Source organism: Humulus lupulus, chromosome X (assembly GCF_963169125.1).
Source record: "Humulus lupulus chromosome X, drHumLupu1.1, whole genome shotgun sequence".
In the NCBI taxonomy this organism is placed as follows: domain Eukaryota; kingdom Viridiplantae; phylum Streptophyta; class Magnoliopsida; order Rosales; family Cannabaceae; genus Humulus; species Humulus lupulus.
In genome coordinates, this window is record NC_084802.1 from 237043281 (window position 1) to 237059634 (window position 16354).

Here is a 16354-nt window from a genome sequence, read left to right on the forward strand (position 1 = left end):
CTCAGCTCTGGAGACGATACATCTTGGGTAGACTTGTGCGATGGCCTGAATGCCCGAAAGGAGTGGGCCGACAAGAGGAACGAGAGGGTTCCCTTAGAAGATGGTATGGCCAAGCAACTCATGGAGCAATCGGCCGCCTTGAAAAAGGTAACGAACAGCTTGGTCCGTAAACAGGAAGGAGCGGATACCAATTCCGACGGGGAGGACAAGGAGCCCTGTGCGAGGTACATTCTAGGCGCCGTGCTCCCCAAGGGATTCAAGATGTTGAGTCTAACTGCCTAGACCGGGAACACCAACCCCAGGAATCATCTGTCCCGGTATAATCGATTAATGATCGTGGCCCGTGTCAGTGATGACGGCAAATGCCTCTGTTTCTCAATCACTCTAGGCGGGCCCGCAGAAGATTGGTGGAAGAGAATCAAGCCAGGATCCATCTAATCCTGGTCAGGACTACAGTCAGCGTTTCGCAAACAGTTTGTGGCCGCCATGAGAATGGACATGCAAATCAGTGCCCTCGCCAACATTAAACAGCTCCCTACGGAGACATTAAGAGCCTACATCCAGTGTTTCACTGAAGAGGCCTCTAAGACCAAGGTGGACAATGGGCAACGCCTGGTGGCGCTGCAATCCAGGATCCAGGCCGAGTCCCCCCTCTGGGATGATATGCAGCGTAGCAAGGCGACTACCCTAGAGGAGTTCATAATGAGGACCCAAGGATTCATTAACTGGGAAGAGGCCCAAATCCACGTGTTCGGATGGCAGCCGACACCTCAGCTCAATGCCCAAGCATTTATGGGATACGAGGTGCAGTTTTCGGCACAATAATATGTCGCTCCCCCACTTGCCCCAGGATCGGCAGCCGCGCCTGGGGTGACCTTCACCACACCCACAATGTATGGTCTTGCCTCTTCGGGGTATGCCCCGGTCTAGTCCACCCCTTTTACCGGATACGGAGCCGCATTGATCGGGTACAGCGCTGCCCCCGTTGGAGCCCAGCCGTCCCAGGCTGGGGGAATTGAGGCGATTGTAAACCCCTTCCGGGGGAAGAGATCCGGCAAGGGCCAGAACCAGTCTGAGCTGGCTAAGAAAGGCAAGAGGGGCTACGAGCTCCAATATTCAGAGTACACCAACTTGGTGGACACCAGGGAGAACATCTTCCTGGCCACAAAAAGGGCGGTTCATTACCGGAAGCCTATCCCCATGTTTAAAGGAGGAAGGAATCCGAGAGATACCAGTAAACAGTGCGCTTACCATAGGGAGGTGGCCCACATGACTAAACAATGCCGACAACTAAAGGATGAGATCGAGAATTTGATCAAATTGGGGCATCTCTACCAGTGGATCAGGATGCCCGTGGGAGTCCCAGGCCTGTCATCAGTCCCCGGACAATCCATGGTCCCGGGTGCACCTGGAGAATGTCCACCTCAGGGAGGATATGCAAAGGGTCTGGCAGCACAAGCCCCTCAGGGGGTCCCCGCTGTGCAAGCACCCGGGCCTGGAATGCCTTACCCGTCTGGGACTGCACCCCCCCGAGTAGATGGCCATGTGGCCACCATCTCTGGCGGGCCTCATCATGGAGGGTCGTCCCGGAATGATCAAAAGCGCTACATTAGCGAGTTCGACCACGATCAAGGGGTGTGCGCTCTAGTCCAGGCCCCGGCTCAGCTCTCGAGGCTGATGAACCTCCCTATCACCTTCACAAAAGACAACGCCTGTAAGGTCCATTTCCCGCATCATGACCCTCTGGTCATAGACGCCTTGATCGCCAATAAATTGGTGTCCCGAGTGCTGGTGGACGATGAAAGCTCCGTCAACATTCTGTTCAAGCATGCCTTCACCGAGATTGGCTGGATCAAAGCAGATCTGGCATCATTCCCAACCCAGATCTACGGCTTCAACGGGGACGCGATACTCCCTATGGGAAAAATCCAGTTGCCCGTAAATTTGGGGAGTGAGATGCAATGCTCGTTCAAGTTCTGCACGTTCATAGTAGTGGACTGCCCCCCTGTTTATAATATCATTTTTGGTCAGCCCTCATTGATTGAGTTCGGGGCTATCACCTCCATCCGTCATCTATGCATGAAGTTCTCTTGCTATAACGGAGGGCTGGGAACAGTCTGGGGAGATCAGAAGAGCGCTCTAAAATGTTGCCACGTGTCCGCCCGGCCTATCTACATGGTCTGGGAGGAACTCCATGAGGAAGTTGTCGGCCCAATTTCACCTCCTCCAGCTGGAAGAATTGTTTGGGAGGAGGACGAGCTGGACCCGCGGATAGGAGACAAACCCGTACTGGAGCCCATGGACGAGATTGAGGAGGTGTGCTTCAGTGACACGGACCTGACCCGGGTAATCCTAGTCTGGAAAAATCTGACAGCAGAGGTCCGGGACCCCATCATCGCCCAAGTAAAGGAGAACCAAGATATCCTAGCCTATTCAGATATGACGAGGATCGATCGCAACATCATCTGCCATGCCTTGAACATCGACAAAGATATGACCCCGGTTCGGCACAAATGAAGGGCCTTCGGAATGGAAAGGACCGAGGCCCTCAAGCTAGAAGTCGAAAAGCTGTCTTTGATCAACTTCATTCATGAAGCTATATATCCCGTCTGGCTGGCCAACCCAGTTATGGTACCAAATTCGAATGGAACCTGGAGGACATGCATCGATTTCATGGATCTTAACAAGGCTTGCCCTAAATATTGCTTCCCACTTCCCCAGATCGATCAGATGGTGGATGCGACATCCGGGTACGAGATCTTGAGTTTCATGGATGCATACTCTGGCTACAATCAGATCTCTATGCATGTAGCAGACCAGGAGCATACCAGTTTCCAAATTGACAAGGGGGTATACTGCTACATCGCCATGCCCTTTGGGCTCAAAAACACCGGAGCCACCTATCAGAGGCTTGTTAACCGAATGTTCTGGGCCCAGCTGGGGTGGAACATGGAGGTCTATATTGACGACATGTTGGTCAAATCCAAAACCTCCAGGAAGCATTCTGATGACCTGGCCGAGGCCTACACGATCATTTGAAAGTGTGGGATGAAACTGAATCCCAAAAAATGCACTTTCGGCGTGGCATCCGGGAATTTCCTAGGGTTCATAGTGAGTTTTTGGGGGATAGAAGCCAATCCGGACAAGATTAAGGCACTGATTGAAATGCCCTCTCCCCGAAAGCATAAAGACGTGCAAATTCTGACCAGGCGGATAGCTGCCTTAAGCCGTTTCATCTCGAAGGCCACAGATAAATGCATCCCATTATTCAATGTTCTTCGGGGAAGCCAAAGTTTCAAATGGTCACTCCAGTGTGAAGAAGCTTTTTAAAAGATGAAAGAGAATCTAGCCCAAGCACCGATATTGGCAAAACCGGTGGACGGGGAGTCACTATACCTCTATTTGGTCGTGACCGAACACGCGATCAGTGCCGCACTGGTGCGGGAGGATGAGAAAACCCAACTCCCGGTGTACTATGTGAGCAAGAGATTGTTGGGGGCGGAGTCACGATAACTGTTAATTGAAAAGTTGACATTTTGTCTGCTAATGGCGTTCTGGAAGCTCCGGCCTTACTTCCAAGCCCACGCCATAAAAGTTCTGACCAACCACCGTTTGTGGCAAGTGTTGCAGAAACCTGATTCATCAGGAAGACTCTTGAAGTGGGCTATGGAATTTATCCAATTCGATATAGCTTACGTTCCTAGAGTCTCGATCAAGTGACAAGCCCTAGCCGACTTCATTGTGGAATGCTCCGGGATCACCAAAGGGGACAAACTTGCAGATCTCACGACGCCCGTGTGGAAGGTATTCGTGGACGATGCCTCGAATGAAAATGGAGCAGGGGCCAGAATCATCCTAGTGTCACCACAAGGGCACCAGTTGCAAACCTCCCTGCGCTTCCATTTCAAGGCATCGAACAACGAGGCTGAGCATGAGGCCATGTTGGCCGTGTTGCGTTTGGTCGGGGAAGTAGGGGCCGCAAACCTGGAGATCTATAGCAATTCCAAGCTGGTTGTCAGGCAAGTCTCAGGAGAATACCAAACCAAAGGGGAAAATATGGCGGCTTACATGACTTAGATGAGAGAAATGCTACAGACATTGAAGAGGCACTCCATCCGCCAGATCCCCAGGGAGCAAAATGTGTTCACGGACACATTGGCAAACCTGGCCACCGATGCCGAGGTGGAGCTGTCAAGACTGGTCCCCATCAATCATCTCCCCATCCCAAGCATTCGAGTCTCCATGATCAATGCCATCGACCATTCCGCATCCAGGATGGGACCCATTATCCACTACATGACAACTGGGGGGTTGCCAGCGGACAGGGCCGCAGCCAGGAAGCTTCAATACCAGGTCCACAGATACGTCATGATGGATATAAAGCTCTACCACAGAGGGTTATCCATGCCATACCTCAGATGTGTATCTGGGACTGAACTGAGCGCAATTATGCATGAATTGTACAAAGGTTTCTGTGGAGACCATACAGCCGGACTCAGTTTGTCCAAAAAGATCCTGCGCCGAGGATATTTCTGGCCAACCATGAAGAAAGACTATATTGATTACGTCTGTAAATGCGAGTAGTACCAAAGGTACGCGAAGAGCCCACGAGCCCCTCCAACAGAAATAACCCTGATGCCTGGCCTTTAGCGGTATGGGGAATCGATCTAGTAGGACACTCTCGATCGGGAAGGGAGGGGTGAAGTATGCCATCGTGGCCATTGACTACTATACCAAGTGGGTTGAAGCGGAACCCATGAGTACAATCACCTCAAAGGAGGCCCTTGATTTCATCATCAACAACATTGTGTGTCGGTACGGGCTCCCCTATAAGATTGTGTCCGACAACGGAAAACAGTTCGATAGCATCCACTTCATGGATTTCTGTGAAAGACATGGTATCGTCAAAAGCTTCTTCGTAGTCGCCAGGCCTCAAGCGAATGGGCAAGCAGGGGCCATCAACAAAATCTTGAAAGGAACATTAAAGAAAAAGCTCCAAGCCTGCAAGAGCAAGTGGCCCGAAGAGTTCCCCCGCGTGTTATGGGCTTACCAGACCACCGAAAGGATGGCTACCGGGCACACTCCTTACTCCATGGTGTAAGGGTGTGAAGCCATCATCCCCGTTGAAACAGCCATCCCATCCCACAGAAGAGACACATACGATCCCGCCCAGAACCACGCCTTACTCCAGGTATCCCTAGATCTCATCGAGGAGATCAGGGAAGTGTCGCAAGTTCAGTTGAAGATGTACCAAGGCAAGATCGCTCAACATTTTAACTCAAAAGTAAAAAGTCGATGGTTTGAAACTAGCGATCTGGTCCTGCGAAGAGTCTTCCCTGCAACCCAAGATCCGAGAGTAGGGGTTCTGGGCCCGAATTGAGAAGGGTCGTATGAAATCCAGCACGAAGTGTGCCCGAGAACATACCATTTAAAACGGCTCGACGGTATAGAAGTCCCAAGGGCCTGGAACGCGGAGCATCTCCGTAAATAATATCAGTAGTCAGGAGAACATGTCCCAGTTTTATATTTTCGTTGTAAACAATGTACGCCTCAGGGAGATTCCTTGAATAATAAGAATGGCATGTATAAAATGTCATAAGGAAATATTATCAAACAATGAAAATTCCAATCTACTTCCATAAGCAAGTGACCCGAGACCAGTCTCCGCTCGCTTGGAGGGTATCTTTGGTATGAACAAATACGAGAACAAAAACAAAGCAGGAAATTAAAGGCCCAGGCCTAGTCCCTGCCTAGACCGGCCCAGACCGACAAGCTCTAGGGGGTAAAAACCCGGTTGGACACAAGGCTCAAGCATAGTCCCGGCCCAGACCGAAAAGGTCTGGGGGGTACAAACCCAGTTGGACACAAGGCTCAGGCCTAGTCCCGGCCTAGACCAGAAATGTCTGGGGGGTACAAAAATAGTTGGACACAAGGCTCAGGCCTAGTCCTGGCCCAGACCGGCAAGGTCTAGGGGGTACAAACCCAGTTGGACACAAGGCTCAGGCCTAGTCCCGGCCCAGACCGACAAGGTCTTGGGGGTACAAAACCAGTTAGACACAAGGCTCAGGCCTAGTCCTAACCTAGACGGGCAAGGTCTGGGGGGTACAAACCTAGTTGGACACAAGGTTCAGGCCTGGTCCCGCCCCGGACAAACGCTGTCCAGGGGTATGATCTATAGGACCCAAGGCTCAGGCCTGGTCCCGCCCCAAACGTACGCTGTCGGGGTGCGATAAAGAGGACCCAAGGCTCAGGCCTGGTCCTGCTTGGGACGAACGTTGTCCGGGGGTACGATATAGGGGACCTAAGCCTCAGGCTTGGCCCCGGCCTAGACGTGCGTAGTCCGGGAGGTAAAATATCCCGTAGGATGTATGGGTGAGCCCATGTCCCAGCATTTTGCTAACTGAGCATGGTCCCAAACAACCAAGTATCCATCCACGTCATTTCTACAATAGCTCAGGATTATTAGAGCGCGGGTCCTAGGTGGAAGTTGTCTAAAATTAGTCTTATAAACGGCCCAGGCCGTGGGAACCTAGTCTAGGTTTCAAAATAAGCTAATCAACTAAACCCCGATGGTCCAGACCGTTAGATTTTCAACTGAACTTGCGACTCTTCCCGGATCTCCTCAATGAGATCCAGGGATTCCTGGAGTAAGGCGTGGTTCTGTGCAGGATCGTACGTGTCTCTTCTATGGGACGGGATGGTCGTTTCAACGGGGATGATCACTTCGCCCCCGTACACCATGGAGTAAGGAGTGTGCCTGGTAGACATCCTCTCAATGTAAGCATCAGGACTGGACCGGGGCATACCCCGAAGAGGCAGGACCATACACTGTGGGTGTGGTGAAGGTCACCCCAGGCGCGACTGCCAATCCTAGGGCAAGCGGGGGAGCGACGAATTGCTATGTCGGAAACTGTACCCCGTATCCCGGAAATGCTTGGGAATTGGTCTGAGGTGCCGGCTGCCATGCGAATGCCTGGATTTGGGCCTCTTCCCAGTTAACAATTCCTTGGGCCCTCCTTATGAACTCCTCTAGGGTAGTCGCCTTGCTACGCTGCATATCATCCTAGAGGGGGGACCTAGCCCAAATCCCAGATCGTAGCGCCACCAGGCGTTGCCCATCGTCCACCTTGGTCTTGGAGGCCTCTTCGGTGAAACGATGGATGTAGGTTCTCAATGTCTCCGTGGGGAGCAGTTTAATGTTGGCGAGGGCACTGATTTGCATGTCCATTCTCATGGCGGCCACAAACTGTTTACGAAACACCTATTGTAGTCTTGACCAGGATTGGATGGATCCTGGCTTGAATCTCTTCCACCATTCTTCTGCAGGCCTACCTAAAGTGATCGAGAAACAGAGGCATTTGCCGTCGTCACTGACATGGGCCACGATCATTAATCGGTTATACAGGGATAGATGATCCCTGGGGTCGGTGTTCCCAGTGTAGGCAGTTAGACTCGGCATCTTGAATCCCTTGGGGAGCACGGCGCCCAGAATGTTCCTTGCAAAGGGCTCCTTGTCCTCCTCGTCGGAATCAGTGTCCGCTCCTTCCTGTTTGCGGACCAAGTGATCCGTGACCTTTTTCAGGGTGGCCAATTGCTCCATGAGTTTCCTGGTCATACCATCTTCTAAGGGAACCCTCTCATTCCTCCTATCGTTGAGGTTTTTTCTAAGGTCACCATCTCGGGGGCGGATCTTTTCCTTGCAGGTCTGCTCCTTTCGAGCATTCAGCCCATCGTGCTGGTCTACCCGGGATGTATCATCCCCAGACCTGAGGGCGTGATGCTCGTCATTACGCTGGCGTTCCTAGCAACTTTTGTTAACTAAAGCGCTAGGATGTTAAGACCGCTCCCGTCCGGCCTGCCGTGGGGCATATCGGGGCCTGGTACCCTGTGGCCACGTCCCTTGCAGATTAGTCGGGTGGCCCTGTCGTGGGACGGGGTGCACCTTCTCTCTCCTATGGAGCGGCCGGGGATGGGTCCTGGCTCTTTGGACAGGAGGGTTTTTCCTCTGGGAGTTTGCCCCTACGTTCCTTTTCTCTCGGTCCGTGTTTGCTGGACCTTGCTCAGGAGATTGTCCTGGAGGAGGGATCGGCCTCGCATCCTCAGGGGTGCTGTTTCTGGCCTGCGGACCGGGCAGTTGTGTTCCCGGAGGCGGGACAGTTGGGGGATTGGCCGCTGGACCCTGGGCGACTATGAAAGCGTACAAGGCTTGGAGGGACTCTTGCATCTGTCGAGTAGCCTCCGTCTATTCAACAATCCTGGCTTTTTGGTCCAGGACTTGCTGCCTCAATTTAGTCACCTTCGGATCCTCCTAGTTTGGGTCCACTCCTTCTGGGATCTCGGGATCCTCAGCCTCGTCATGGTATTCCCCCTCATTCTCCTCCTCTTCCTCATAGTAGTCCTCCTCGTACTCTGCTCCACCTTCATAGTTCTGTGACTTGTCAGGCTGGGACACTTGATGAGGAGTGTCCTCAGGTGGAATTTGAGGAAGAGGTTGGTTGGGCAGTGGCTCTCCATTGCCCTGCTCTTGGTTAGTAGGGTCGAAAGTGGTGTGTCTTGGGTTCACCATGGTTGCAGATGTTTGAGGTCAACTCTAGCTTTCTCAGGCTCTCAATGAAAGCAGCAAAATGCTTACCGAGTTTTTCAGAAAGTACAATAATATAAGATAGGAGAGATTAAGGAGAAAGGGTTTAGAAGTTGTAAGCATGATTTTTATGTGGTTGGGGCGTTAATGAGCCTTAGTCCACAAGACAGTTGTATTAGAGCTTAGAGAATCTATGACAACAGAGTTCTCTACAAGTTTCAGCAGAGTATCTATATACATGCTAAAAAGAGATCCTTTCCTCAGTGCCCTACTACATGTATTTATAGGTTCACAGGTGCACGGGTCTTGGGCCTGGCAAACCCGGGCCCAATAAAGGTATAAATACTGCTGACCTCTCTATTGGAAGCCCAATACAAAGGGTTAAAACATAAAGAATACACTAATCTGAGCCCACTGGGCCAACCTAAACCAGATCAGTCATGCGACAAACTGGAGCTTTGGTCTGGGCATCTCGACTTACGAGGCAGATTCAGGGGACAAGATCGGTTAGAGTAGTGGCGGCGCAGGCCTGTACCAAAGGCAAACAATCCCGAGGTAGCCATTTCAGCAGGTGAAACATGGGGATAACCCCCACACTTCATGGGACAAAGCCAGGGTCATGGATGCTTTATCTTGCCAACCTCGGAGAACCAAAATGGGTTTGTTTACCCACGTCCCCCTCCGTTCGTCATGGTCTCGTACTATTTACCATGGGCCCGGATCATTTACCATGAGCCCGGACCATTTACCAGGCTCCGGGATCATTCACTTCGATCCCGACTGTTATTCGGAAGCCACTCATACTATCTCTCACATGACCGTCCTAGATGACACTCCCCGGATGCCCTTTGGGCCTCATCTAGACTTAGGCTGCCGACGTCTATTTTACTCTTTGCCAAACGGGTCCAAACTCATTCGGGCAGCCCGAGGGCTTGAAGCGTGGACCCGGGCACCCGAAAGAAAATGGGGATAACACTAAGGGTAACTCAACATCGAATTCCCCATTTAAGGTAAGAAATTTTGAGCTTCAACACTTGAATTTCTGGGCTGTTCTAGTTTTCTGGTTGAGTTCTTGAGTCTTGGAGTCAAATCTTGTTTTCTTTGTTTAAAGGTGCATGTGGCTAAGTTTTGGATTGTTGGGCCATTTGGGATGAGGTGTAGTGATTGGTAGGCTAACTTTCAAGTATATATGAGGTTTGGAAGGGTTCCAAGGGGTTTTGGTTCGAGAAAATCGAAGTAGGAAAAAACAGGGTGTTGTTGGTCTGTGACTAGCGCTGTAGTGCTAGCTAGCGCCCACTTTGTGGCGCTGTAGCGCTACCTTGTCTTTAGAAGTGGGTTTTTGGGTTATTTCTTAGGGTTTTTTCCTGGGGGCTCGGGGTTTGATTCCACCACCCTGTTTGGTGGAATTAGGGCTTCCTGAGGGCTCGGGATTGGTCCCGAGGTTAGGTTTTGATATTGAAGTTTGGTGTTGATATTAATTTATAGCCATGACTAGGTGTGCGCAAGGGCTCGGACTAGATCGTACTTGAGGATTGAACTGAACAAAGTTATTGGAATCTTAAGGTAAGAAATCTGCACCCAGTTATGTGATTGTGTTGGGACTAAGTGCTCCCTATATCTGTATAATGTCGTAGCTGGTATTATGCCATAGGACATGTGTAAAACGTCCTAAGAGTGTCGTAATCAATATTTGCGCATAGGGCGCGACTCGGCCACTAGTAGTTGAGGACAGCTTAACATTCACTGAGCTCGGTTTAAGCGGGCCGGATTCAGTGGGATAAACAGAGGGTGCGGCCTAAGGGCGTTAACCCTGATTATCATATGTGATTTGATTATTGATATGAAATGATGTACTTAGTATGTTGAATACTTGATTAATGTGAATATCTAGAATGTTGAGCATATGAGTATACTGTATGAGTTATCTGGTTGTTTATTTGGTCATTATGCTCTATTATTGTGTTTTCTTGCTGGGCCTTGGCTCACGGGTGCTACGTGGGGCAGGTAAAGGCAAGATCAAAGTGGACCAGTCCTCAGTTGGAGAGCTTTGGGGTTGAATGTACATAGTCAGCTGATCGGCCGCCACAGCCAAGGAATGATACAGGACGGGGAGAACCTAAATGTCTATTTTTCCCTTAGAGTGGCTAGTAGCTGTACTTTTGTTCTAAATTTTGTAAACTGTCTTTTAACTTTACTATTTTTGGGATCCCATGTAAAAATGTTTGATTATAAAAGATGAATTTTTTTAGACCGAAATCTTTTAACCCTAGTACAAGTTTAGTTATTATAACACGTTTCCAACTAAATGACTTGATCAGAAAGTCTCGCACATTTGTAAACACACAATGTAATGGTCTTGGCTATCCAGGGCGTTACAACTTGGTATCAGAGTGTCCTAGGTTTAAGGGTTCCTGAAGACTGGTTGGACATGTACATTCGCCGCGAAAGACAAGCTCGACTCAGGGTTTGGTAATTGTGTATATGGTTATATGCTTAGATGAATAGAATGAAATATGAGTGTTGATATCTGCTTGATTAATAGGGAGAATGAGATACTGATAGGGCCTGGCCCTTGACTATTGCATGGTGAGATTGAAGCGTTCTGATTAACATTGCTATTGCATGTGAATGAATATTTGGATATTGGTTTGCATACTGAGTGTATGTGGTTAACTGCCTAAATTGAATTCATATGTCATATCTGTTTATTGGCTTGTAGGAAGCATGATAAAGTGTGAGTATACTTGGTTGTAATAAGAATTCGGTAGCTAAATGTATAGTATTGTGGATCTGTGCTTAATATGCTTTATGTGTGCGTGATAACCGTGGTTATTTTGACCTAGCTGTGGATTGGTTCAGAGTGTGAATCTCAGGGTTGAGGAGTTTAGTCAGCAGTGGCGGATGAACTCAAATGGTTTGTGCCTATAATGGTTAAGTGTACTTGGAATTATTTTATAGGAGGGTTGCAAATAATAGATGGAGTTGGAGATCTCCATCTATCCCTGAAAACTGCAGCAGATGATCGCTAGTATGTGAGTAAGCTATGGGGTTTAATAGTTGAGACTAGGTAGAAGAACAACGGACTTCTTTGGGAAAATTTTTTTTTTGTATGCTTTGATAATAAGGCTATTAGTGTTGGTTTATTGTGAGATTATAAACATATAAGGGTATTTTATGGAAGGCCTAAAAGGTGTTATCCCTTGGTTTTGAGAAAAGTTTGGATTGCCTAAGAATTGGTCAGCGGATGGGCAAAGTTAATTCCATCCTTGGTTATATGGAGATGAAAGGTCATGACTAAGGGGTTGTGTTAAATATTTGTAGTAGAAGGATGCCTGGAAATGGTACTCGGATTGACACATTGGCATGATGGGTTGGAAAGAACTTAGATGGTGAATTGATAAAAGAGGTTATAAAGACATGGTTTGAGTTGCGGAGATTGGTAGGCTTATAAGCTTGATTTGGAATGATAAAGCAACAACAGTGTATGTCAATGAGTTTTGTGAGTTGGGTAATTCATTTTGGGAAATTGATACAGGCGGATGTAGTTGGAAATGATGATGACCTATTTAAGGATTAAACTTTGGAATAGTCCAGAGCGTGTGGGCCATTTTATTTGAAGATCTGTGAAATGAGGTATAAAGCATGAGTGCCAAAGTTGCATATGGCAATGCTTCCATTAGTGGAGTTTAGTAAGGACAGATTCTCAGTAATCAAGTAGAAGAACCTCGGACAGTTCTATGGCTTCTAGTTTTGTCAGGAAGGGGGAAATCTGATTGACAAGATAGCCGTCAGGATAGTGATGGGAACCAGTGAAGTTATTTATTATGCACCAAAGGCAGGAGATGCCACCTGGGAGGATGTTAGGTGAGGGCACGACTTCTACATGGAATGATTCGATATGTTACGATGGATTTCCCATGGTTAAGGGATGGAAGGCTGCAATGCCTTGTTACATTTGAATCTGAGGCCAGTTCCTCGGAGTTGATCGGTTAATTAGAAAGTTTACGTTTCTGGTTATATAACAAGCTGGAAGAGTTCGGTGTTGAGAATGTGTCAAGAAAGATTCAGACATAGAGAATATGCCTCAAGGTACTTTGTGAGGGGTTGGAAATATTAAGAGGAATTAGAAACGTTTGGGAGAGGAATTGGGACATAAGTAATAGAGAGGTTTGTGGTGAGAGCAATAGAGCTCGTCATATGGAAGCCTTAGCATGAGTCAGAGTGAGAGATAATTTGTTAAGAAACAATCATGGATAGTAGGGAATATCATTTGGAGTACTTCAGTTGGACTAAATGGGAACTAAGCTACCCAGTAGGGATTCAGGTAGGTATACAAGGAAGGTTTGGGTACGTTTCAGAACTCAGCTACAGATAGGTTCGGTATCAGGGACATTGTGGAAGATGATAATGGTTTGACAGGAAGAATTACTGAAGTTGTCGAAGAAGCTTGACTTTGGGGTGGATCAGATAGAGCATCGTATTGCGAGAATTGTTAGCATCGTCTGTTCAGGATAAAGAGTTTAAATGCCCAGTTACAAGATAGGGCAATGTCTTAAGGAATTGATCTACGGTCTGCTAATTACTAGCTGAGGATCAAGGAAAAAGACATTTCAGGAATCACAACTTGTACCGGGTAGGGTGTGATGAATTGGTAACAAAGGTTCTTAATTGATTCAAGTGTTAGTAACTCAGGTAAGCTCTACAGTATGGAAAAGTCTCCTTCAGGGTTTATTGGCAGTATACTAGGCTACTCTCCAATTAGAATTAGAATACGGACAGCTACTACGCTGATGATGTTAGTACTAAGGAAGCAGGGTCACAGGTAAAGCTCCATGAAGTGTCAGTTGGGTCTCGCCAGGGGTATTCAGAATAATGCTACAAGAAGAAGAGGGAACAGGTATGAATAGGTTTGACCTAAAGACACAGAGAAGCTACTAAAGAACGTTTGAAGGATAGGGAGCACAACAAGACCGGTAAATGCGTCATTTACTTCATAAGTGTCTTCGCAGACAGCTACACCAGAAATTAGAGGAACAACAAAACTTGTAGTTAGACTGAATGGATAGTGTTAGATCAGAAGTTCAGAAGACAGAGTAAGTATTGATTAGCGCTTGGTGATGCAAGAATATGCGTGTTATAGTTGGATATAGAATTCCAGCATAAAGGACCTAACTTTTGATAAGGATATGAAACTGTGAGGGGTGCATCACAGGTTGGGGGCATGCCCAGGCTCAGACTGATGAGAGGATGGATCAAGCCTCGCGGGAGGTAAAATGAGAACATGTTCAATTTACTTAAAATAATAGGTAGGCAGTGTATGCATAGCGAAAGGTAATGAGCGTTTGGTCATTTGTAAGAAAGATAACGTTGAGACCCAAATTTAGTGAAATGTAATGGATGGGTGGTTGGTGTTAGAAATCCTCGATTTTATGAGGGGAAAAATTTAATTGGAGGCGGATCTCTTAATTGGGAGGTGTGTGTTAGTCAAAAAGAACGCCACAGATTGTAATGAGTGGACAAGGTAATGACTGAAATTGGTATAGCATTAGTATTTGGTGATGAACGGGTGTGTAATTTTTGGACTATGGAATCCAAAGTGCCAGCTTTGGTGGAAACAGGGAAGAACCCTCATAAGGTATTGCAAGTTGAGAAATCAGGATCGGGTGAATGATCCGATGGGAGTTTGGCGTAGAGATGAGAATTCTGAATGGATATCATTCCACCTCCTAGGGTATGTTGTACCGGGAGGGTTGAACGGGTAACAGAATCTAGTATTCTTGGATGTTGGAGGGTAAAGTGATATGGCGGTGTATCATAAGAATGGACCGTATTAGACTATAAGTAAGGTGTTTGGACAGAGAAAAGTTTTAACTCAGCTGAATGAGTTAATGTAATTGGTTCAGATGAACTGGTAATGGGGTAGAACGTTAATGGTACTGAAATGAAACCCTATAGTTTCCAAGTTTTGGAAAGGAACTAGGGAATGAAGAGAACAGAGTGGGAACTTGGAATTATCGGTTGATTGTAGATGGATTAACAATCAGAGAACTTAGCGGTTATCTTAAGGAATTAAGCATTGAGTATGCAAATACTTGAGATATTAAGGAAAATGTAATCCTTGGTAAGATAGTCATGGTGATGAATACTAGAGTACAGCTAAGGTGACACGGCATAGGACATGATAAGATAAAAGGCAAGGAGTACTAGGCGAAGTAAAGAAGTGAAAGATAGTGGATACTACGGTTTACTATTGGTTCAGGGGGAAAACCAAAGAGGTTGTTAGAATTCTTAAGGCAGGAGTGTCTGCCTATCTAGAAGGATATAGGAACTTGTAAATTGTTAAATTTTGGAACACAAAGTTCCGTTTTGAGAGATTTGTATCTCTCCAAGTAAGTGTAGACAGGGAGAAGTATGATGTTTAGAAAAAAAAAAGGGAGTTCTGACTCCTGATTCATCATAAATTCTGAAGTTGTACCAAGGGTTAGGCCGGGGGCCTACAGATTAATCTCACCCTGGTAAGGGTGATGACTCATAGGAATTTCCGGTATCAAGAATAAGACAATGAAGTGATCGTTGTGAACTAAGCAGACCCTGAAGTGTCAGAAAGATTGTGGTGCAAGTGGGGGATTAACGAGAGTATGGCTATTAGACAAGATTTTGTGGAACAAGGATGTTACTCTCGTAAGAATGTTATCGAGGAGTAAAGTAAAGGCGTTGGACCTTGGGGATTATGGTCAGAGGTACGAGGTTTACTATCTGATGTGTTTGAATAAATTTCGAGGACGAAATTATTATAAGGAGGGGATAGTTGTAACGACCCAAAAATTACTAATAAGGCTTAAGGGCCTTGATTAGTGTGTCGGGAGGGCACAATTGGAAGTTATGTGAATTAATGTTGAAAATTCATGACTATGTGACAAGCATGCTTACATGATTATTTGGATATATGTGATGCATGACTATGTGTATTACTATGCATGTAGGTCCTGATTAGGTTATAAGGGCATATTTGTAATTTTGGCCCGTTGAGGGCATAAATGTAAATATTTGTGATAAATTGTTGAGACCACATTATTATGTGGATATATCTGCAAGTTGTGATTCAAGGCGATCCTAGTGAGCAGTTTAGCGGAGAAGTCACGGCAGGGATTTATACCCGGCTCGGGGTGAGTCTAGGGGTATTTCTAGGAATTTGAGAAGTATATTGGAGATTATTTGGTATTGAGAAATATAATTGGTGATTAGTTAGGTATCGGGAAGTAAGCGATAAATATTAAAGACACCCAAGGAATTTGCGGGAATTGGGAGTAATGACCAAAATGCCCTTAGAGTGATTTAAAGGTTTAGTTATTATTGGGAGGGCAATGTGGTCATTTGGCTTACTAAGGGATAGGTTATATTCTGCTTTATGGATTTAGTGGAAGTTTTTGAAATACTCAGAAGCTAAAGGAAAAGAAAAGAAGAAGGAAGGAAGGAAAGAAAAACAAAACACTTGGAGCTATCACTTTCTCTCGCTCGGTTGGGTCATCTCTTCACCATTTCTAGAGGAATTTGAAGCTGTAAATTCTGAGGGAGTCCCAGCTCGGCTTTGGAACCTTGATCCTTGAAGAAGTTGTAAAGGGTTAGCTGGGATTAACCATCAAGTTAAGGTAAGGCTTAAAGAGTTTAGTCTGAGTTTTTCTGGTTTTGATGAGTTCTGTTTGAATTGAGTTTTGGATGGTAATTCTAGGGAGTTAAGCTTGAAGAATTGAGGAGCTAAAGGCTGGAGGGATA